This window comes from Hyla sarda, chromosome 1 (genome assembly GCF_029499605.1).
Source record: "Hyla sarda isolate aHylSar1 chromosome 1, aHylSar1.hap1, whole genome shotgun sequence".
NCBI classification, from domain to species: Eukaryota; Metazoa; Chordata; class Amphibia; order Anura; family Hylidae; genus Hyla; species Hyla sarda.
Window position 1 is genome coordinate 537,657,006 of NC_079189.1, and position 25,918 is coordinate 537,682,923.

Consider the following 25,918-nt stretch of genomic DNA (forward strand, 5'->3'; position numbering starts at 1 on the left):
AAAGCAAATCATAAGGAAAAGTGCAAAATGTATGGAAATGTCGTGGAAAAAATTGTAGGGAATTAAAACCCACAAAGAAAACTACACAACACTCTTAGTAAATCAGGGTCTATGTGCTTGTTTTTGAGGAAACCACCAAGCTGGTGTAGGCGGTCTTACAGGCCAGACAATGCTCTCTGGGGAAAAAAAGGTATGCAAATTAGCTTTCCTACAAAAAATGTTTTTATTTGACTTTGTCTGTACTGATGAGGGATCAGGGACTGAATCAGATGTCTACAGAAGGGCAGTCTTTGTTTATAAGACAATTCTGGTTTGGTTGTTAAAAACTAGTCATATTTCAAGGCTGTTGACCACCTACGAGACATATGATGCACATGGATATTATTTGTCAGGTTGGAGAGGTATGGAGTGCACTTAGAAATTGAGCCGGATCCCTTCATGATGGATGCCAGTTGCTTTCTGCAGCTGATACCCACCAACAGTGAGATTATTCTGATGCAGGTCAATTTAACTGTCTATGGGGGGTATTTATCAAAGGAATTAGACTGGTTTTTCCCATCTTTAATTGCCTTTCAAAAAGTTGCAGTCTCCAGACTTTTGCTTTAGAGGATTTTTAGCACATGATGCATTCTAGTCTATTTTAGACAGAAAATGCATTGGTGCTGAATTTATCAATAGTGACTTTTCAGCCGAAAAGTCGCATCGGCAGAAAGTATGCTGAAATATCAGACCATGCTGAAGCAGGTTTAAATACAGTCTAAACTGTAGATCCCAAAGTCTGTGCGCAGAATATATGAAGAGCCGTGCGACTTTTGATAAATAAGGCGCACAATAGACTCGGGAAATAGAAAACTTTTATAAATCCCCCCCCCCCCCATATGTCTATAACAACACTGCTTCTAGTAAGTTTTTGACAGATGCCGTCTCTGATAGAGTTCCCATTAATGCCCCAGCAGCACAATCACAGGGTGATGACTGGTTACATGGCAGCCAGATTCCTTCTGAAGGCCTACACGGCTACCATGTAAGATCTACTATTATTAGCTGATTGCCAAAATGACAGTGCACTGCAATACGAAATATAATCTAATAATGAAATAATGACTTTTTAAAAAGTCCCATCTCCCCTCAAATGGTACCAATAAAAACAACAGATCACAGGGCAAAAATGAACCCTTACAAAGTTCTTTACATAGCAAAAAAAAAAAAAAAAGTTACAGGGATCAGTACATAGTAGACCAAAGCTAAAACAAATAAAAGTGGTTCCTGTTAGCTCTGGGTTGATTACATAGATGATTCCCACTGGTTTTTAGTCTATCAGCTCATGATTTGTGTCTCTGTGTCGGTCTTGACCTTAGCTTAAAGCTGGGCCACCAATTAGGAGATATCATAAAGGTCTGTCAAACTGTTCAAAGCTTCACATTGCTAAGTCTTTATTAACATCTTGTTTTTGGTCCATGTCGTTTTTTGGAATATTGGCAAAAATGGTTTGCCAATCTAAACTGCAGAACACCAATGGCAATGTCAATACGGCGTACATTTAATGATGGTCTGGTGGCAGACCAGTGTGAACCTAGCCTTAGGGTCCAAAGTCTCTGGGAATTTTAGACAGATAACCTGCCAATGGATCATCATCGGATGTGTCAAGAATACATTTGTTTTTTTTTTTCTAAACAAATGGGGAAAAGGAGACTTATCAAAACCTGTCCAGATGAAAAGTTTCTGAGTTGCCCATTGCAACCAATCAGATCGCTTCTTTCATTTTTTACAGGCATTTTCAAAAATGAAAGAAGCGATCTGATTGGTTGCTATGGGCAGCTCAGCAACTTTTCCTCTGGACAGGATTGGATAAATCTCCCCTATAATTTTTTGCAGGGCTCAATAGCAAGATAGACAATGCCTTAAAGTTTCAGAAAAAATACTGCAGCTGGTGAGCCATGTCAGCATACTTTTTTACCTGTATCATGGAATATACCAGCAATGTAGACCCCAAATAATATGTAAACAGCACCTAACACACATTGCATGCTAACTATTGTTTCTTCTATGTCCCAGGACACTCCATGCAGTAATCTTTATCTCCACACTTGTATTGAGCCCAGGGACCTTACTTTTCTGTAGATCACAGGGAATTTAAATGTGATAGATATGTTTTGAGTAACAAGGCTTTCATGGAATAGACTGTAGAATTGGCGATTTCTCTGTTTTATAGTGTGATCTTTGTAAAGGGTTGCTAAGCTGTTGCCTAGCAACCTGTTATCTCTTGGGGAAGAGCAATACAGGGAAATAATTGTTTATTTACTGTACTCGTTCCTCTCTAATATTTGTGTCAGTGTGCGAGGATGGAAGAAGCCGCATCGATCCATGCAAGCGGAATACTTGGGCTAAATTATCATTAGGTCTAGAGGAGGTAATGTAAAAAAGATTAACTCTCTAATCGCCAGCCTTGTTACTATTCAACATTTTTATTTTGAACCAATAATCTATTAGCAATTAGAGGTGAGCGAGCCCCCTGAAAGTCATTTTGGGTCCAATTGGCTCAAATTGCCTTCAGATTCCAACTCAGATTCAGAACAGGTGAAGATGGGTCTATACAAAAAAGCACAGCAGAGCACTTCATATTGCAATATTTTCTGTAACACCAAAGAGGAAAGAAGAGCAGAGAAATCCCTTACGGGTAACCGCTTGCCTGTTCTCATTATATAGAGAAGACACCACAGCTTATAGGGCATTATTGGTGTGGCAGTGGTGCAGGCCTTCGGACGCTGGTCTCAGATTCTCTTTGACCGGAAAAACAAAATGCAAGGAATGAAATGGAAAAAACCTGGTTGTGCTGGCGCAAGTCGCAGCTCACTTTCTTCTTATCCAGTCTATTTCATGTGCGTTTCTCTCACTCCGAAAATAGACTGGAAAAGAAGAAAGTGAGCTGCTGTTTGCGCCAGGACACCCAGGGTATTTCCACTTCATTCCTTGCAGTACAGAGGCAGATGTATTTCCAGGGTGATAACTCCAAGCATGCCCGCATAACCAGGAGTGTAACTATAGGGGTTGGAGAGGTCGCAGTCACACCTGGACCCTGGTGCCTAAGGTGACCCAAAGGCACCTCTGCCCCATAAGAAAACACCAGTATTATAAAAGAGGCACAAAAGACAAGGGCTCTGTAACATATTTTTGCATTGGGGCCCTGAAGCTACAAGTTGTTCCTCTGCGGACAGTCTTTGGCACACTGGTTGGGAAACACTGCATTAGAGCCTATCATGTAGTAGTAGCATCAGTAGTATGCTTCAGTACTTTTCCCAGTGTGTACATCAAATAACAGTAATAGTGCAGTTTGAACAGAGTCTAATCATAAAGCTATTTATTAATAGTTATTTACACTTATTCAGCCAATTTTGTTAATTCTTCTACTTCATCTTAAAGGGAACCTGCTGCCATCAGATTTTACCATATGGCAACACATTATATATTGTAAAATCATCTTCCTCACATTGCCTGGAAGACTTTTCTACTGGCACCCATCAGCACGTAAGTAGTTCCCTGGGCGGAGCCATCTTTTTCATATCCCCCCTGTCTGCTTTTGATGTAATCACGCCACCTCAGCTTGGTTGACAACCAATGTCATCACTTTGCTCCCTAAGCAGACAGAGAACAGTGACACTGCTAAGGTCGCGTGACTACAGCCCGAGCAGATGGAACGAGCAAAGAATGGCTCCCTGCCCAGGGGACTACTTATGGGCCGGCGGGGGGCACCTTTGAAAATACCCTCACCATTGCTACCGGCAGAAATGTCTTGCGATGTCACACGTTATATATTGTAAAATACGATGACAGGTTCCCTTTAAATAGAAAATGATATCCTACTATTGTGCCTACAGCTCTTCTGTAGACCTATGTGTGTCAGTTGTATAGTCTAAACATACATGATGACCTATATTTTATATATACATTACTGTACATAACTGGAATAGCCTATAATGAAAACTATATGGATAAAGTATATAAGTATGGATAGAAGAATTCAGGATGTGAGATGCAAACATTATTAATCCCATTAATCTTATCTGCATCTCATTTATGGCATGTCTCACAAGGAGGATTTCCTGGAGTTCACAAAAACATCTGATGGTGGTTCCCATTAGACTTTTAGTAAAACTGATGTGCGTGTGAGTCAGAGGAAGCTTCATTCATATTTAACAACATTTACTGCACTCGGGAAAAGCAAACAGTATAATTATGGAATCTGGAACCGTATGTATTCACAGGGATATCAGAATAAAGAGCAAAAGGAGAAGACAAGGTAAACTATGCCAAAGCCATGCATAATGACGGCAATAAATGGTCCAATAAGGTTTATATTGTGCTTAAATTATAGTACCAAAATCATAAACATTATTAGGGTGTTGGCATTAAAGACGTTGTCCCTTTTGCCCTCTCAGGCTGGAATGAGGCTGTAACCACTGTGACTGTGTTTCACTGGAATACATAAGGAAGTCCACAAAATGTCTGTCCAAGTCTCAGAACTTACATCTATTTCTGTGAATATTTATGGCTTGTCTAATTAGCCTTAGATAACTTAGTTACGTTTTCTGTATGTGTTAATGGTCAATCGAAAGCAGCTGGAGAACAGTAGACTGTTGAGAATTCCCATCCTCCATTACACATTCTGCACTAACCATCACCTTCAGAATGTTAAATGTAAGGAATATGCCATGTTTGAGTAACTACTTGTTTGGTATTATATGGTGCCATAACAAATTCTCCATGAATCTTTTTCAATACATGTAGTAGTACTAAAGCTGCAAAATTATACATAGCTACTTAGTACTTATATAGTGCAAGAGATGCACATAAAATAATCCTCTGCTTTTTACTACATCTAATGCCAAAGGGACCCTGAAACGGGTTGGGTGGAAACGGCTACTGCCGGTCCCGACGGAGCCCATTCACTTGTCGTGATCTTGTATTTTACAGGAATTTAGCAGAGAAAAAAATTGTGCTTGCAGCTGGATGAGATTTTATAAACCTAGGAATAGTTGAATCCCTAGCAGACCATAGCTGCTGAGGACTTTAGTAAAGTCTGTTTATAGGCCTAAATCTTTATTAAAGAAAAGACAGTTTGGTAGTGGGGCATTTCATTCCCTTCCCTGCCAGTCCAAGTTGTCTTTGTGGTCCAAAATTAGCACAGGTGCTGAAGACAGCTCATTCCTGGGCTTTAAAACAAGGTGTAGCTTAGTCTGCAGGCTGAGGCTGTGAGGAACCTGATTCTCTGATGGAATTTTGAGTCCTGATGTCTGCAGACTCAAAAAAGGGACATTTTGTCATGTGTGAGTAAGACATTTTATTTGGTGGCTCGTAGTAAGCCACCAGTATAAACAGGGAAGGTTATTGTATAGTTAATGTTTGAAAAAGCCGAAATTAAGTAGGGGTGTGAAGGCTGTACTTTTGTTTGCTGAAAAATAAAAACAGGAGAATCCCTGTTTAAACTTCACTTCCGTGTTCCAGTCTTTGACTGCTATGTGCAGTTTTTTGCCTGGCCCTACAGAGCTAATCTACCACAATAAGTAAAGCCATCTGCTGTTACTCAACGAATGAGATTCAATAAGCAATTATTACATTACGTTAAATCTGTGCAATCACTTTGTTCCTCGGAACATATGAAAATCAAAAAAAAAAAAGACCGCAGGAGCACTGGTCATCTTTAGTGAAACTGGCCCAGATTTATCAAGCTGATGGAGACTAAAAGTGTTGTAAGTAGCCCATAGCAACCTATCACAGCTCGGCTTTCATATCTCAACAAGCTCTGGTAAAATATATAATTTGAGCTGTAACTTATTGCCATGGGCAAATTACACTAGTTTTTGTCTCCAACAGATGGATAAACCTTGGCCAATAACTTATGCATTTATTTAAATATTTTCTAAATTAGATGTAAAAGAAAAATGCATTGTTGGTTGGTTAAGTGGCTGATAAAACCCTATGCACTGCATTGCGGCCACCACCTTGGAGAGACAAATCTGAGACAGAACAGTGCACGGGAACTACCGATTCCAGAAACCCTTCACAGATACAAAAAAATAATTATTAAAGCAAAGCATTGAGCAGTGGGCAGTGTGTTTTTAAACAAGCTGTTAGTTAGCATAGGTTACCGCATATTGATGTAACTTAGACATTAATTCAGGCCTAAAACAACGACTTGAATACATTCCTGGCTGATCTTGCAGTATTATACAAGGCTTTAGAGCTCTTATGCAGTGTTATTCATGTGTATTGAGGCTTTTGCATTGCTGGTTCACAGAGAAATTGGCCAACATTTATCATTGTCTTTAGACTGTTTTTTGTGTCTAGAGAAGGCACAAAAAAAGGCGCAAGCAGCGTTTATTTGCGCTTTTTTTGCGCCTTTTGGTTTACACATTTCTGCTGATTTTGAGTTGTAATCCACTGATTTTGGCAATACACATGATTTGGAAGGGTTTTATGAACTGCACATTTTTGTGAAAAGGGGAAAAAAGGTGCAAAGACACTGAAAAGTCCCTGAAACTACACCAGCCCAGACTTAGCTTAGCTTTTTGGTGTATATGAAGAGAGAAATGTCAGAAAATGTGACCTGCACAAAATTTATCAAATGCTCTGTGACCATTTAATAAATGTGGTGCTCCTATACATTACCAGCTCACAAAAAAAGGTGTAGAAAAATGCTTCACTTACACCTACAATGATAAATGCCGGCCATTGTTTTCTTCAAACCAAGCTTTGTCAAAAAATTCTGCGAGCCAGGCAAACCAAACTTTTGAAAGGCTTGCTTAGCTCAGCAGCAAAATACCTCTGTTATTAAACCTTAGTCTTGTAATGTTAACAGGGTGACCCTGCTCTACATGTCCTAGTCTATACAACAAAGCTGAATAATAAGAAAACAGAACTCAGGCTATGATTGCATTCTAGTGACTGCCAACAAAAACTGTAATATTGTATTTTGGTAAGTTGCATGACAAATCTCCAGAATAAAAAAAAAAATATGAATATTGAATATTTTATTGAAATATTTTATTCCTGCGGATGGAGTAATGGTGGGGCACCCCAAAGAAGGAATTTTCTTGGGTAACAGAAAATTCAAAAGTTTGAAGTACTTTGTACTCTGAACACATAAATGTAGTACTGGTGTTTTGTACCAGCCTGGTGGTGGATTGTGATGCTATAGCTAATGTCTTTGTATGATTGAGTTTTTCTTTCAGGCTTTAAAGGGGTTATCCACCATAAGGTGATTTTAGTACGTACGTGGCAGACAGTAATGGTCATGCTTAGGAAGGATCTGCACTTGCCTTGGGGCTAAATGGCTATGTTGTGAGATTACCATAACACTGTGGCTAGCTTTTTGTGAACTGGTATTTCCTTTTTCCCTACAAATTCAATTGTCCTCCCTCCCACACATCAGCCACCCCACCCATTGTAACATAAATAATCTGCATCCATTCAAAAGACCTGTGGTTTTCAATCAGGGTGCCTACAGCTGTTGCATTAGTTGCAGATTGATCCCTCCACCCATTGAAGCAGACAGGCTCCCTGTCATCAGCTGACCAATGAATCAGGTCTCTGCTGCATTGCAACCTGGGAAAAATCTGAGACAACAGTCATTTTGTATGCTGCTAAAAATAAATATTGGGGTGAAAATCACTTAAGAATTGTGAGAAAACCATCACACACAGGTACAGACACTATATTATGAGCAACACTAACTTTACAGCCCCTGTAGCATAGTCAAATAAAAAAAAATCCTGGAATACCCCTTTAACACTGTACTTCTTTCCAATATAAAACGCTATAAGAGACGCAAGCATTTAGTAAGTATAGAACAGAATCCATATGGCAATGTCACTTAGGAACAAGCGTGGTCTCCAGGTTGGTGAAGCGAGGCTAACACACTGGAGCTGGCTATCTGTAATACTTTGTTTTCGTTGGCTCCAAACTGTGATGAATCCTCATCTGCAGAAACTAAGCCGCTTATCCTTAATTCACTTCAGAAACAAAATGTTGGAAAATCCCCTGGTAAATACTTTGTCAGTTCTTCACTAGGAAATGCAGTCCCCTCACCTCCTGATACATTGTGTAATCTTTATACATTTATCAACAAAAATGATTGTAGAATGTTTGTACGGTATTTTCTGTATCATTGAGCTGCTATAAGACCACTGGTTTATGCTGCCCTCTTTACTACTAAATCCTGTCCAGGTCTCCCCTTATTGGGGTGGGCAGTTTGCATGAAGTGGGAAACAAACCCCAGACAAAACCCTGCACTAAAGTTGGGGCCCATTTTATTTTTTGCTATGTCACCACTGATTATCTGTACTGCAAGTGGGGCATTGTTGTTAATAATAAAAAGATAAAAATAAATAATTGTTAAGAATAACCAGAAAAAGATGTCAGCTTGCAGATGAAGGCCACTCTTAGTTTTGAGAACTATAGAAAACATGTATACGGTAAATTTTCACCCAAATATAAATGTAACATGAAGGTCATTGCAATAAGCTATTAAAGGGGTACTCCGCTGCTCAGCCTTTGGAACAAACTGTTCCGAACGCTGGAGCCGACACCGGGAGCTTGTGACGTCATAGCCCCCCCTCATGATGTCAAACCCCGCCCCCTCAATGCAAGTCTATGGGAGGGGTGTCACGCCCCCTCCCATAGACTTGCATTAAGGGAGCGGGGTGTGAAATCATGAGGGGCGGGGCTATGGCATCACGAGTTCCCAGCGCCTGCTTCAACGTTCAGAACAGTTTGTTCCAAACGCTGAGCAGCGGAGTACCCCTTTAAAGTGGAGCAAACTTGCTTTGTGGGTGCTGAAAAATCACAATTATCATGAATTTATAATGCGTCAGGCTAGAATTACATCTTTTCTCCATGTTCAAAGACAAGAAAGGACGCCACACAAACTATTTTAGAAGATAGATAATCTTTGTAAATCTGATCATAAAATGCAAAAAATGACAAAGAGACAGTGCAGCTCAATCAACCATCTACCCGAGGTTAACTGGTAGGTCTGAAAAACCCCAAAAGACCCAGTAATCAAGAGGAGGAAATATATAATCAAAAATAATTATATAACCAGTCCTCAAAAAGTAGTGAAAAAAAGAAAGAAAAGGAAAAAATAAAAAAGAAAGAGAAAAGCACAAGGGATAATAGTGATAGTGATTTAGAGTTGAAAATGTACAGTAATATGTGAGTGAAATAAAAAATGAAAAATAAAGGTGAGTATGAAGGTTCCCAATATCAAAGAAGAGTGGCTAAGTGCAGAGTAATAATCAGAAAAATTAGGGGTAATGAAAATATTAATAGTTATTAAACATCAAAAAATATCAAAAAATATGTGAATAGTAAGAATGCCTGCAAAAGATGATAATTTTAAACAATCATATGCATTTATTAAATAATAAAATAATAATTAATGCCTGGGCAGGGCCCTTGCTCAGGCATGCGATCTAAATATTCAAATGTAATGATTTAAGAAGTGCCAACTATCTCAAAATATTAAAATTTAAAAATTTTAAATAGTCCTTTATAGCCGAAAAAAATCTTATAAAATAAATTAGTATAAACAGCAACAGTATTGAATATATTGTCCAGCGATCGGAGAGTCTGTGTACTCCAGTGATACTCCTATGTGAAACACAGTCACCTTAAACTGTAGCAAATGTTTCAATATTTCATTCAGAAGATATAATGTAATTGCTCACTGTTATCCACTTGTGTCCCACAACAGGTGTTTGTAGAATAGCAGTATTAGTAGCAAAATATAGTTACAGTTGCTTATATGAAATCAGGCACAGTACCTTATGGTTGTATTCACCGTGATGATCGGCAGCTGAATGTCTCCAGAGTTGCAGGCTCCGGGGACTGTGGGAGCCCAGTGCCCGCATGGACCGAATCAATCACCACCCTGGCATGGGTAGGGAGGTACTTTTCGTGCCGTAGTTGGAAAGATGTAATAATCCTGATTGCGTTGATGTAGAGCGCTGGGTTATAGATCTTAGCATAGATATGCAGACAAGCAGGAGTATCGTGCTTTGCACAGCTCAGTGGCCGGTCTGTAGAGAAATCTGCAGCGGCTGCCCAGCGTCCTCGTGGCGTGTGAATAGCGCGCTAATTCACAGTGGTCCACTAGTCCAGGTCCTACAGCGCTGTCTAGGCGGTATCGGCTGATAAAGGTATTAAACAGGATTGAGATAGAGATGGCTGATAAATATGAAACAAGGCTAGACGCGTTTCACGACGTAATGTCACATTCTTCAGTAGCCTGATTAGATTAAAAAAATAAAATAAACTGCAAGTGAGTCATTGATGTTAATAATAAAAAGATAATAATAAATAAATGTTAAGAATAACCAGAAAAATATGTCAGCTTGCAGATGAAGGCCACTCTTAGTTTTGAGAACTATGGAAAACATGTATACGGTAAATTTTCACCCAAATATAAATGTAACATGAAGGTCATTGCAATAAGCCATTAAAGGGGTACTCCGCTGCTCAGCGTTTGGAACAAATTGTTCCGAACGCTGGAGCCGACACCGGGAGCTTGTGACGTCATAGCCCCCCTCATGATGTCAAACCCCGCCCCCTCAATGCAAGTCTATGGGAGGGGTGTCACGCCCCCTCCCATAGACTTGCATTAAGGGGGCGGGGTGGGAAATAATGAGGGGCGGGGCTATGGCATCACGAGTTCCCAGCGCCTGCTTCAACGTTCGGAACAGTTTGTTCCAAACGCTGAGCAGCGGAGTACCCCTTTAAAGTAGAGCAAACTTGCTTTGTGGGTGCTGAAAAATCACAATTATCATGAATTTATAATACGTCAGGCTAGAATGACATCTTTTCTCCATGTTCAAATTTGGAGGACAAGAAAGGACGCCACACAAACTATTTTAGAAGATAGATAATCTTTGTAAATCTGATCATAAAATGGGTAAAAAAAATTGAGTGGGGGGACTTTCTAAAAGGGATTTACTATTTTTGGATGTGGATTTTGTTAAAATTAAACAAGAGGAGTTACAAATTACTGATATGCACCCCCCCCCCCCCCCCCCACCATCATCATCATAAAGTTTGCACTGGATGGAGTTCTCAGAATGTATGTCCTAGTGTTCATACCCAGAACAAGTTGTGCAGAATTGTATGGTGCCTTTGGAAGGTGCTCCATGAATGAAGCAGCCAGAACATTCTCTCCTACTTTAGTAGGTGAGGGCAAGACTATGACCTGGTGCATGTTATTGCAGCACTTTATTTAGCAAGATACATAGTACTTTAAGGGGTATTCCAGGAAAAAACATTTTATCCCCTATCCAATGTATAGGGGATAAGAAGATGTCTGATCGCAGAGGGCCGCTGCTGGGACCCCCCGCGATCTCGCTGCAGCACCTGCATTCTATGCGGGAGCTGCGTCTACAGCTTTGGAAACCTCCGGGTTTCCGGGACTGGCGACATGACGTCACGCCACGCCCCCTCCATTCATGTCTATGGGAGGGGGCATGATGTTTCCAAAACTGGAGACGCAGCTCCCGCATAGAATGCGGGTGCTGCAGTTAGATCGCGGGGGGTCCCAGCGGCGGGCCCCCCGTGATCAGGCATCTTATCCCCTATCCTTTGGATAGGGGATTAAATGTTTTTGCCCGGAATACCCCTTTAATGTTAGGACCAGAGAAGACACTTTATAAGCTACAGTAACACTAGAATGTTGAACCATATACTGAATTTACTTTTAAAGGGATTGTCCAATTTGGGCCCCATTCACATCACATTTCAGAGATATGTACAAGCTACATCATACATAGAGATACAGGCAAAAAGATATGTTAATGCATCCAATGGTGGGTGTATTTACTTCAATAGGTCAAACAGTCTACTAGTGCAGTAGGCAATGCTTGAGTCTCATAACAAAAAAGTATATGATGGAGAAATAAAGTGAATAGGCCTACTGCAGGTATGCCATGGAATACATTGGCATACCTTATTGCAGGTTGACTAATGTATGCCAGTGATGTACAGCCCCACAGGGTTTAATATTTCAATGTTAGAGAGTATACCCTGATATAGGCTTGAATAGGGATAGCTTATATCCTATATTGTGTGTGTGTGTGTGTGTGTGTGTGTGTGTGTGTGTATATATATATATATATATATATATATATATATATATATATATATATAATATGTCTTTTGTTTTATTGTTTCTTTAAAATGGATGTTGTCATGGAAAAAACACGTACTTCTGTAGTTCTTCTCTTTCCAAATGCCTAATAAAAGAGAAAAATACATTATGTTTGTCAGCACAGTAAATGAATACAAAATAGACTTAGGTTTTATGTCCCTTAAAGCAAAATCTCAAACTTTCTTAATCTCATTGTGTATTCTACCTCTTCAGTGTTCCAGTCTCTCACAGTCTGTACATCACAACTTGTCAATACTTTATTTGCCAAGACCCTAGCAGACAACTAGCGGGTGCATCACGGTACGTCTCTCTCCTCCGACATATTGGAGAGATGATATTTTTCATTAAGTAGCCCCTTAGAGGCATCAGTAGAATTCGTGACTACGTTCTCGTATTTTCCTTTATTATTGTAATTGAGGTTTTCCTCCCTAAGGACAGCACATAAATTATTAACTCATAGATGCTTTACCATTTCAAGCTTCTATGAGCATAAACCAGAGGGGGCAAAGGAGTAGTTTAGTTTTTGTTTAAAGAGCAGATTGTTTCAATGCAATGGCGCCGTCTTTTCGGCGCTATTATGTAAAGGTTGTTTTCATCTCCCCCTAATCCTGAACATGCTATTGCTGATGACAGTGTGACAAAGCCTTATCAAAGCATTTGGCTCCGCTGCTTTTAACTGTCATTAGGTAGTTTTCAGTGCTTTGTAATGTGCTTTATATAGAGAGAATTATTTAATATAAATCGTTTAATATACTTTGTATATGCCACATGCTGTAAATCTTTCCTCTAGATGTGGAGGTGACTTTTAGAATGTTGGTTCCTCCTCTAATTTCCTGTGGTCGTGATGCCATGCCATGCCCCCCTCCATTCATGTCTATGGGAGGGGGCGTGATGGTCATCACGCCCCCTCCCATAGACATGAATGGAGGGGGTGTGGCATGATGTCACGACCACAGCCGGCATTCTGAAAATAATATTCAGAACTCCAGGGTGCCGGCCAGGAGATAGCTGGGGTTGGGCTGTTGGGTAGGGGATAAGATGTCTTGGAGTGGTGTACCCATTAACCCCTTAACGACGCAGGACGTATATTTACGTCCTGCGCTGTCTCCCGCGATATGAAGTGGGATCGCGCCGCGATCCCGCATCATATCGCGTGGGTCCCGGCGCTAATCAACGGCCGGGACCCGCGGCTAATACCACACATCGCCGATCGCGGCGATGTGCGGTATTAACCCTTTAGAAGCGGCGGTCAAAGCTGACCGCCGCTTCTAAAGTGAAACTGAAAGTATCCCGGCTGCTCAGTCGGGCTGTTCGGGACCGCCACGGTGAAATCGCGGCGTCCCAAACAGCTGATCGGACACCGGGAGGGCTCTTACCTGCCTCCTCGGTGTCCGATCGACGAATGACTGCTCCGTGCCTGAGATCCAGGCAGGAGCAGTCAAGCGCCGATAATGCTGATCACAGGCGTGTTAATACACGCCTGTGATCAGGATGAGAGATCAGTGTGTGCAGTGTTATAGGTCCCTATGGGACCTATAACACTGCAAAAAAAAAAGTAAAAAAAAAGTGTTAATAAAGGTCATTTAACCCCTTCCCTAATAAAAGTTTGAATCACCCCCCTTTTCCCATAAAAAAAATAAAACAGTGTAAAAAAAAATAAAAATAAACATATGTGGTATCGCCACGTGCGTAAATGTCCGAACTATAAAAATATATCATTAATTAAGCCGTACGGTCAATGGCGTACGCGCAAAAAAATTCCAAAGTCCAAAAAAGCGTATTTTGGTAACTTTTTATAACATTAAAAAATGAATAAAAAGTGATCAAAAAGTCAGATCAAAACAAAAATCATACCAATAAAAACTTCAGATCACGGCGCAAAAAATTAGTCCTCATACCGCCCCGTACGTGGAAAAATAAAAAAGTTATAGGGGTCAGAAGATGACATTTTTAAACGTATAAATTTTCCTGCATGTAGTTATGATTTTTTCCAGAAGTGCGACAAAATCCAACCTATATAAGTAGGGTATCATTTTAACCGTATGGACCTACAAAATAATGATAAGGTGTAATTTTTACCGAAATATGCACTGCGTAGAAACGGAAGCCCCCAAAAGTTACAAAATGGCGTTTTTTTTTTTCGATTTTGTCGCACAATGATTTTTTTTTCTGTTTCGCCGTGCATTTTTGGGTAAAATGACTAATGTCACTGGAAAGTAGAATTGGTGTTGCAAAAAATAAGCCATAATATGGATTTTTAGGTGGAAAATTGAAAGGGTTATGATTTTTAAAAGGTAAGGAGGAAAAAACGAAAGTGCAAAAACGGAAAAACCCTGAGTCCTTAAGGGGTTAAAAACTCAATATGGGTCTGACAACAGTCTGTATGTTATCCAAATGTCTCAATGTTTCTCTGTAAGTCAGCTGATGTTTACTACTTCCTGAATTACAGTATACTATTATGCTGCTGGCACTCAAAACAACCAGAGATTTAAAGGGTTTTCCAGGAATAAAAAAAAGCAGGCCTTTTTTTCTTTCAAAGAAAGCGACCTCTCCCTGTGTGTCTCCACTTTGGGTGTGGTATTACAATTTGGCTCCATCCACCCAAACTGGAAACAAACAGGAAACAGGGAGAGGTCTTTGAAAAAATACCCCTTTAAATGGGCATTGTTACTATAAAAACTATTCAGACCCCTATGTACCGCTAAAGCCAGCGAGAGGAGAGAAGAGCTCAGATGCATCCTTCTCCCCTTGGCAAATACCTCTAAAACTTTAAGGGGGGGGGGATGATTTCATAGCTTGATTTGCATTTTAAGGATTTTCCCATTCAATAGACTGTAATGGAAATGCAATTCTTCAAATTTATTAACAAATGAAAGAAAAAAAAAAAAAAAGGATAGCCATTTGTGCTATGCTACATATCATTGACATCATTTCTCCTTATTGTGCCTTTGTCGTTAGTAACAATTGAGGCTACAATTGAATAACATTTCCTCCATAATATTCTGCCGGCTTAACATCTGCAGATTATTCAGAAGCTGCCAGTGTATGTCATGGTGTTTTATCAGCTTTGTAAAACTACTGACAATGCTAAGTGAGATCATTATGGCGATAGTGCAAGATCGGCGAATAATACTATTATTATTAACCAGTTTTACATACATATCTAATAATAAATAAAAGGAGCAAAAAGAAAGAAGGGTAATTTTCTGTATTTCTGTATTTCACCAATGAAGAAGCATTTTTCTAGATCATCAATATATTCCTTTTATGTTCTAACCCCTTAAGGGGCTTTCAGGGACCAAAGAAAAAAAATAATGATTTGGCATTTGCCAAAATGCATATTGACAAGCCGCAAAGCTTCTGGGAGAATGTCCTCTGGACTTATAAGACAAAACTGGAGCTTTTTGGCAAGTCGCATCAGCTCTATTAGGCATTCAAAAAAGAACACTGAACCAACTGTGAAGCATGGAGAAAGCTAAGTTATGTTTTGGGGCAGCTTTGCTGCATCTGGCACTGGATGCCTTGAATCTGTACATGATACAAGGAAATCTCAAGACTATCAAGGCATTCTGGAACAAAATCAGCAGGCTTGGCCTCAATCACAGGTCATGGGTCCTCCAACAGGATAATAACCCAAAACACACAGATAAAAACTCCCAAGAACAAAACAAATAAACAAACAAACAAAACATTGGACTATTTTCAAGTGGCTTCTATGAGGCCTGATCTGAATCCTACGGAACATCTGGGGAAGGAGCTGAAACCTGCAGTCAGGAGAAGACACCTATACACCTGAGACAGCTGGAGCAGGATCTTATAAGGAGTGAACTAAGATATCTGCAGTCTGGAGAAGACACCTATACACCTGAGACAGCTGGAGCAGGATCTTATAAGGAGTGGGCCAAGATACCTGCAGTCAGGAGAAGACACCTTCACACCTGAGACAGCTGGAGCAGTATCTTATGAGGAGTGGAGCAAGATACCTGCAGTCTGGAGAAGACACCTTCACACCTGAGACAGCTGGAGCAGTATATTATGAGGAGCGGGCCAAGATAAATGCAGTCAGGAGAAGACACCTACACACCTGAGACACCTGGAGCAGTATCTTATGAGGAGTGAACTAAGATACCTGCAGTCAGGAGAAGACACCTATACACCTGAGACAGCTGGAGCAGGGTCTTATGAGGAGGGAACTAAGATACCTGCAGTCAGGAGAAGACACCTATACACCTGAGACAGCTGGAGCAGGATCTTATGAGGAGTGAACTAAGATACCTGCAGTCGAGAGAGGACACCTATACACCTGAGACAGCTGGAGCAGGGTCTTATGAGGAGTGAACTAAGATACCTGCAGTCTGGAGAAGACACCTTCACATCTGAGACACCTGGAGCAGGATCTTATGAGGAGTGAACTAAGATACCTGCAGTCAGGAGAAGACACCTATACACCTGAGACAGCTGGAGCAGGGTCTTATGAGGAGTGAACTAAGATACCTGCAGTCTGGAGAAGACACCTATACAGCTGAGAAAGCTAAAGCAGTATCTTATGAGGAGTGAACTAAGATACCTGTAGTCAGGAGAAGACACCTTCACACCTGAGACATCTGGAGCAGGATCTTATGAGGAGTGAACTAAGATACCTGCAGTCGAGAGAAGACACCTATACACCTGAGACAGCTGGAGCAGTATCTTATGAGGAGTGAACTAAGATACCTGCAGTCAGGAGAACACACCTATACACCTGAGACACCTGGAGCAGGATCTTATGAGGAATGAACTAAGATACCTGTAGTCAGGAGAAGACACCTATACACCTGAGAGAGCTGGAGCAGGGTCTTATGAGGAGTGAACTAAGATACCTGCAGTCTGAAGAAGACACCTTCACATCTGAGACACCTGGAGCAGGATCTTATGAGGAGTGAACTAAGATACCTGCAGTCAGGAGAAGACACCTATACACCTGAGAAAGCTAAAGCAGTATCTTATGAGGAGTGAACTAAGATACCTGTAGTCAGGAGAAGACACCTTCACACCTGAGACATCTGGAGCAGGATCTTATGAGGAGTGAACTAAGATACCTGCAGTCTGGATACAAGTGCAACTGGGCATCTTTTCCTCTGCACAGGTTTTGGTGAATCTCCCCCAATGCCTTTATTATTTACATACCATGCAGTCCTTATATACAGTAAGCGGGACAAAACTCTTAACCCCTTAAGGACTCAGGGTTTTTCCGTTTTTGCACTTTAATTTTTTCCTCCTTACCTTTTAAAAATCATAACCCTTTCAATTTTCCACCTAAAAATTCATGTTATGGCTTATTTTTTGCGTCGCCAATTCTACTTTGCAGTGACATTAGTCATTTTACCCAAAAATGCACAGCGAAACGGGAAAAAAAATAATTGTGCGACAAAATCGAAGAAAAAATGCCATTTTGCAAATTTTGGGGGCTTCCGTTTCTACGCAGTGCATATTTCGGTAAAAATTACACCTTATCATTATTCTGTAGGTCCATACGGTTAAAATGATGCCCTACTTATATAGGTTTGATTTTGTCGTACTTCTGGAAAAAATCATAACTCATGCAGGAAAATTTATACGTTTAAAAATGTCATCTTCTGACCTCTATAACTTTTTTATTTTTCCACGTACAGGGCGGTATGAGGACTCATTTATTGCGATGTGATCTGAAGTTCTTATCGGTATGATTTTTGTTTTGATCAGACTTTTTGATAACTTTTTATTCATTTTTTAATGGTATAAAAAGTGACCAAAAATGTGCTTTTTTTGACTTTGGAATTTTTCTGCGCGTACACCATTGACCGTATGGTTTAATTAATGATATATTTTTATAGTTCGGACATTTACGCACGCGGCGATACCACATATGTTTATTTTTATTTTTTTTACACTGTTTTATTTTTTTTATGGGAAAAGGGGGGTGATTCAAACTTTTATTAGGGAAGGGGTTAAATTACCTTTATTAACATAGGGACCTATAACACTGCACACACTGATCATTTACACAGATCACAGGCGTGTATTAACACGCCTGTGATCAGTGTTATCGGCGCTTGACTGCTCCTGCCTGGATCTCAGGCACGGAGCAGTCATTCGCCGATCGGACACCGAGGAGGCAGGTAAGGGCCCTCCCGGTGTCCTGCCAGCTGTTCGGGACGCCGCGATTTCACTGCGGCTGTCCCGAACAGCCCGACTGAGCATCCGGGTCACTTTCGCTTTAGAAGTGGCAGTCAGCTTTGACTGCCGCTTCTAAAGGTTTAATACCGCACATCGAAGCAATCGGCGATGTGTGGTATTAGCCACGGGTCCCGGCCGTTGATGAGCGCCGGGACCGACGCGATATGATGCGGGATCGCGGCGCGATCCCGCTTCATATCGCGGGAGCCAGCCCAGGACATAAATATACGTCCTGCGTCGTTAAGGGGTTAAAAGGGTAAATAACATTTATTTGATGTGTTCTGCAGGACTGAAAAATAAGGAACCATATACTTTTTGTGGGAGATTATCACTGTAGAGCCAGGCAAGTAGAGGCAAATAACAGCCAGAGACAGGGACACAGGAGTAAGGTTTAAAGGGGTACTCCCCTCCCCAGCATTCAGAACATCGGGGGTGGCCACGCCCCTTCATGATGTCACGCTCCGCCGCTCATGATGTCTAGCCTCGCCCCCACAATGTAAGTCTATGGGAGAGGGCGTACATTGATGGGGCGGGGCATGATGTCATGAGGGGTGGGGCGTGATGTCAGGAGGGGGCGTGGCAACCCCCAAAGTCTGCGCCAGCATTCGTATATAAATTTTCCGAGCACTGGGGGGGGTGTAGTACCCTTTTAAACATAGCTTCTACTGTTTCTTTCTGACACTCTAAAACAAAAAACTGCTTACCCAGTGCTAACTATACAGAAATCGTACATCTATACAGGTGGCTTACTACCAGCCACCCAAAAAAGTAGACAACAAATGTATTACTCATACCAGTGACAATTCCCCTTTTTAGGCTGCAGTCTGCAGGGTTCCAACTCCTATCAGAGGGACAGATTCTTCACAGCCTCAGCCTGCAGACTGAGTTAAGCCTAGTTTTAAAGCCCAGTAACTAGCTAAATTCAGCACCTGTGCTGATCTGGGCCACACTGAAAACCTGGACTGGCCAAGGCGAGAATAAAAGGCCCCACAACCAACCTGCCTTTTATATCATAAAGCTCCAGGCCCAAAAACAGGACATACCAAAATCCTTAGTATGCCTAGTCTTACCAGGGATTTTAACTATTTCTGGATTTCCCATATCTTGCACAGCTTTTTCTGAATAAGATATACACTTCTTAAAACCTGGTTGCTGTATAAAACAGGCATATAGCAATCCCCAATATTCATCTCACTGTCTAACACCCTTTAACCTCAGCAGAGGAAATATAAGGCTTGGCACTTAACATACAAACACTGTTTATTGCAGATAGCATTTGATGGAAGGAAGTAATAGCATTGCCCACCTTCATAGGGTCATTGTAATTGGAGTTCTGCCTATGGCTTCTTTTGTTTGTCGTGTGTAGTATTGCAGGTCATCCCTATCTGTTTTGATGCACCTTAACTTTAATACCTGACACAACCCATGGACAGGTGCAATGCTGTTCCCTGAAAGAAAAAAAATATATATGATTTTCTTAATACTGTCCAACCCCTCTGGGATCACATTACTATACATGTGTCATCATTTCCTTTACTCAAATTTCTTAATAGACCGTTGCATAGTTCAAAAATAACCACTGAACGTTTTCTTTGCTACAATTCTTAGTTCAATTTTTACTGGTATTGTTCCAATGGATTTATTCAAGCAGGAAACTTCAAATGATTATGCTGAACCTTTATATAACCTCTGTGAATTTGGCAGCCCTCACAGCTTCCTCGTATAGAGTCCTATCTCTAATCTACCTTAAAAGCTTTTTTTTTTTTTTTATTAAATGGGTTATCCTGTCTGTAGCAGCTTTACTAAAACTGTCTAAAACTTAGACTAGGCAGTCTATGAATGCTCCAAAACTATTATAGTGCATCTGAAGAACTGCATACTATTAGTTGGCTAACAATATGCTAATATATTGCACCAACATTTTGGTGCACAGTGTAGCATTACATTCCACACATCCTTTCCTCTTTTCCCCTTATTAGCTGCTGTATGCCCTGGAGAAAGTCATGTAGTCTTTACAGTCAGAAACAGTGCTCTCTGCTGCCACCTCTGTCCATTCCATGAATTGTCTAGAGCAGGAGAGGTTTTCTATGGGGATTTGCTCCTTTTATGGACAGTTCCTGACACAGACAGAGGTGGCAGCAGGGAGCACTGTGTCTGACTGGAAATATTGCATGACTTCCTCTAGGGCATAGGGCAGCTGATAAGTACTCTAAGGCTTGACATTTTTAAGTAGAAGTATTTTATATAATTTTCTGGCACCAGTTGATTTAAAATGTTTTTTTTCTCTCTCTGGAAAACCTCTTAATTCAAACGTATGCTGTATCTGGTACAGTAAATGTTCCCCATTATGTTTATTTCCACAAAGCACCAAATTGCAAACACATTTTGTATTTAAACTTATTGAAACATTATGTTGTGAAGAGTTAAGACATTTACTTACATAGTATAGTGCCACCTGGTGTCCAAAGTCTATATCAATGTGTGTGCCCACCCAATGAGCTGTGTGCTGGTGGAAATATATCCCTCTTCTACAGCCAGGCATCTGGGTAATAATCCCCTGTTTACTGTAGAGCAGACAAGAGAAACGTTCTGCTTTTCTAGGGAGGACCAGAACCTCAGTAGTAATGTGACAGTATAGCCTATGTAACACCCAACAGCTGTGTGGATGTGCTGTGTTACCCAAACCGGTTTTGCATTTGGAGCGGAGTACAGGAAAGGAACCCTCAATGTTTTCACCCTTTATACTGGTCCAGGATATAGAAGCTGGACTTCTACTAATAGAGGGTACTAAGTTGCTTCCTATGAATGGTCCCAATTTGGTTGGTGGCTTGCCAGGAAGACCAGATGTTTCCAGTGTCAGGTGCCAAAAAAACAGACAGAGGTGTGACTGGTCCTGGTATGAGTAGTACACTAGCAAGCATATGGCTAAATCAGGGTGCAGGCAGAAGAGTCGTAAAAGGTGGTACAGAGTCAGCAGCCATGCACAACAGATTTAGTGTAGTACACAAAAGTCAGGCAGAGGCAATGCTAGGTAAGCAAACACTGGTCCCCTAAAGGCCAGAGCAGGAACTGCAGCTGTGGGGTCAGAAGCACAAGGAAGACTGGAGAAAAAAGCCAAGAACTGGTGATTTGGAGAAGTGACTGTGACCTAGCAGTGGTAAGTCCTGGGACAGGCCATACATTTCAAATATCTTAGGGACATGTCTAAGGTTTTGATCAGGGCTCAAGTCCTGCAGGAACGCATGGGAATGGAGTTCCTGTACTTTTTCCACAGCAGGAGGACTGTTCCCATTAGCATGAGTCCTGCAGGAGCAGCTCTTGTGTGGACATCTTGGGTGAGTTCCCACACTTTTCTTTCCAGGACTTGACCCCTGGTTTTGATCAATCAGAGTCTGATTATTAGAATGAGCAGGTAGATGTGTACAATAAGCGCACTCACTCCCTGCTTGGTCAATACAAAAGGAGATGGACTTCATAGGAATTCTATGGGACCATCTCTTGTCTTGTGCACAGAGTGAAAACACAGACCTCATCTGATCATAACTTTTGGCATGCTCCTTTTTTTTTATACAACAATTAGACTTAAGCATATTCTCTATTCCCAAACTAATTTTAGGATATAGAGATGTTCTGTTCCAAACCTCTGTATTGTGTTTTCATATGTTTATTCACGAAAGGGGACTATGACACATGCTGTGCTTGAAAATAAGTCTAGCGTACACTCAAAAGGCATATGTCGTTTAAGTGCAGAAACTAAAGCAGACAAATATTTTAGCAGGCAAAAAAGAAAGGTATAAACCAGTGATAAAATCAAATAGCATATTGCCTCTTTCTAAATACCTTCTGAGGACTCACCTTGAACACAAGATATACTTCCGTACAAAGGCCATTTTAACATATTTATGCTGTCTTTGAAGGAAAGGGAAATCATCTTCAATATTAAAACTGAGCTCAGCAATGCTTGGAGCTCCACAAAGAATAAATGAAACGCTGGGCGCACATGTGCAGTGCACTCCATTTATTCAGGGTACAATGTTCTCCCTTTTCTTGGGATCAGTGGGGGTATAAGCGGTCACAGCCCTACCTACCAGCTAGTTATCAGACTGTTGTCCCTGCCTCACATCGCCATACCCACCTGCACTTGTGATGGTACCATGGTTTGAATAAAGCACCATTCTGGATGGTGAGTGCCGCCTTCTCTGCTTCTTTTTGTTTGTTATATGGAGCTTTTCCCTAGGGTTGAGCACCACTGCTACCAGCTTAGTCCAGATCACATTGAACTCCACTGACTATAGTGCCAGAGGCGCTCCTAGTTGCGTCAGTGCCGGAGTCTTACCTTTCTTAGTGAATCCTTACAGCCAGATGTGTTTGGTAGCTGCTTCTCCCCATTGAAAACGGCCAACAGGTTGGCAGCTTTATGAGGTTGTGCTTGAAGAGCATATACATTGTTTGTCTTATTTCTTGTATTATATATATGTGTATATATATATATATATATATATATATATATATATATATATGTATATATATATATATATATATATATATATATATATATATATTGTAGAAAAGCGGGCAGCACTGCTAGGTGTAGTCTGGTGCTAGCTGATAAACCCAGTCACAGGTCCAGTAAATCCAATGAAGAAACAGCAGCACTCAATTCCGTGGAAATAGTTTGTGGCTTTATACAACCAAACATCTCATAAGCGACGTTTCAGCCGTCTCGTAAGGCCTTTGTCAAGCTTGACAAAGGCCGTGCGAGACGGCTGAAGCGTCGCTTATCAGATGTTTGGTTGAATAAAGCCACACACTATTTCCACAGAATTGAGTGCTGCTGTTTCTTCATTTTATATATATATATATATATATATATATATATATATATATACAACTCATTGGCCTTAAATTGTTGCATTTTCTCTAGTAACTATGTCTGTCTTGTACCTAAGCAGTTAGGGTTGTGGAGTTCTTTGGGTGTAATTTGCTTTTCTTTCAATAATTAGTAAGACAAACAACATAACCAGATCTGCATCTATTTCCCTGGTGTAAGTGCTGTTTACAATTAAATTAAATGCATCTGTAAAATCTCAGCTTTTCTAATGACATTGCGTCTGCTGCTTCCCTGCTCTTCTTTGTGAAACATAACATGTTAATGTGGTGAGCACACCTGTCGCCTCACACTCTCCAGTACGTACATTAAAAATGGAAAAGGAACAAACAATGTTCTTCTTCTTTATAACCATTCAGTCTTGTGAATTACAATAAATAAAAGAATCTGGGGCAAATTGAAGAAGACCATGGTTCTGCCATATCTTCAGGTGTGCATAAACTGTAAGGTTTTATTCTCACAACTCAGGATATGGTGGTGCTATGGCCTTCCTAAATTTTTCATGACTACTGGGGCCCTGGAAGGTGAAGGCCTAAAACCATGTGCACCAGATTTTACAAGGTTTACATCTAAAATTTTGGAGCATAGAAGGATGGTGCTGTCTTTCTCTATATTAAATGGTCAAGAGTCACCACAGCCACCCAAAAATATTACCTAGGAGTACAAAAAATGTAAGAAACTGGCACAATGCAGAAAGATATTCTGATATTAGAAAAACCAAATTAGTATAAACCCATAAGGGATTGTATGAATAGGTATTTGTGCTAGAAGAAAAGTAGCTATTATCGAGGACCTCTACCATTTACGGGCCTATATTTGTTCTTAACACACATGGATTATTTCTATTACGTGGGGTGATTATCAGCCGAGCATTTGCTCTTTTGTCAGATGATTGGTTAGTTTTGACATTCTTAAAGGGATATTCCACCCCTAGACATTTTATCACCTATCCAGAGGATAGGGAATAACATTTCTGATCTCAGAGGTCCCGCCAATGGGGACCCCCATGATCTCCCTGCGGCACCCAGCATTCGTTTAGAGCGTCGGGTGCAGCCCCAGAGACTTGTGAGGTCACAGCCACACCCCGCTAGTGAGGTCACGGACACGCCCCCTCAATGCAAGTCTATGGGAGGGGGCGTTACAGATCGTGGGGGTACCGTGTGGGTCCCAGCAGCGGGACCCCCGTGATCTGTCTTGCGGTAATAACTCGATTATGAATTATTGTCATAAAAAATATTAATTATGAAAAATTACAAATTTTGAAAATTAGCAAAAATATCAAAATTATGACCTGGTGAATTGTAGACAAAGCTAATTGATATAATTGACATCTGAGTCCGACTGTTTCTTCAGACATCAACAAGTTCTTTGACAAGAGGACATTAATGCTTAAGGATGTAGTTTTACAATATACAATAATTCACAGGTATTATAAAAGTATGCAGATTTATTGGTTATAAGGTTATAAGCATAAATGAGTAATAAACACAATGATATATGCAAATGAATATCAATTTAATATGCTAGTAAACTTTATAAGCTTGTTAATTGACGACATAACAGTAGAACAATACATGTGAGTAGTGAGCAACTGTCAGGGTCCGGACTAGCGGCTGGTGAAGACACTGGAGGTGGATCCCCTGTACCAGAGAGGCGATGACGCGGGCCGTACTGGGGAATCGGTTCTAAGCAGTTACTGTTGTTCACCAGAGCCCGCTGCAAAGCAGGATGGACTTGCTGCAGCAGTAACTACCAGGTCGTGTTCCCCAGTAGCGACTCGACCTCTCTGGCAGCTGAGACTGGCGCGGTACACAAGGACTAGACAGAGGCGAGGTCAGACGTAGCAGAAGGTCAGGGCAGGCAGCGAGGTTCGTAGTCAGGGGCAACAGCAGAAGGTCAAGGTACACAGGCTTGGGACACACTATAACGCTTTCTCAGGGCACAAGGCAACAAGATCCGGCAAGGACAGGAAGGGGAAGTGAGTTTTTATATGTTTAGAACTGATTGGGCCAGGCACCAATTAGTGGTGCACTGGCCCTTTAAATTTCATAGAGCCGGCGCGCGCGCGCCCTAGAGAGCGGGGCCGCGCGCACCGGGAGGGCAGTGAAGAAGGACGTGGTGGGTGAGAGACACGGGACGCGATCCGAGAGTGGGCACGTCCCGCACCTCGGATCGCGTCCCCTCCGAGAACATGGACGCAGCGCTCGCAGTCAGCGGTGCTGACCGGAGCGCTGCATACAGAAGCATGCCTCCAGCGCTCCGGGGAAGCAGCGGGACCCGGAGCACTCGGCGTGACAGCAACTACTGTATGTTACAAGATATGAGCTACTAGGTTAGGATATCCTACAAGAAAAAGGTTTATACATCACCCTGTCCAGAGTAAACCTCATGATATCAAGATGGGCAATATCTAATCATAGACATTAATCTGGAATGCTAAATACACTCCGTCCCTTCTTACCAACTACATATCACATGACTCCAAGAATGGGCAAATCCATCTAAGGATATAAACATGGAAGAACTTTGATATACTTCCACCCCATTCTGGACTATTTTCTATACATGATCTTAGTAAGGCAAATAAGACTGATAGTACAAAGACATATGACCTTTGTTAGACTATATTTTAGGAGGAAGAACTT

At 41.1% G+C, this 25,918-nt stretch overlaps 1 protein-coding gene across 2 annotated transcripts in view; it reads left to right on the forward strand.

Annotated features, from left to right (window-relative positions):
* RAB3C (RAB3C, member RAS oncogene family) overlaps positions 1–25,918 on the forward strand; it is a 172,961-nt gene that overhangs the window by 49,274 nt on the left and 97,769 nt on the right. The gene's annotated exons all lie outside the window — the stretch shown is intronic.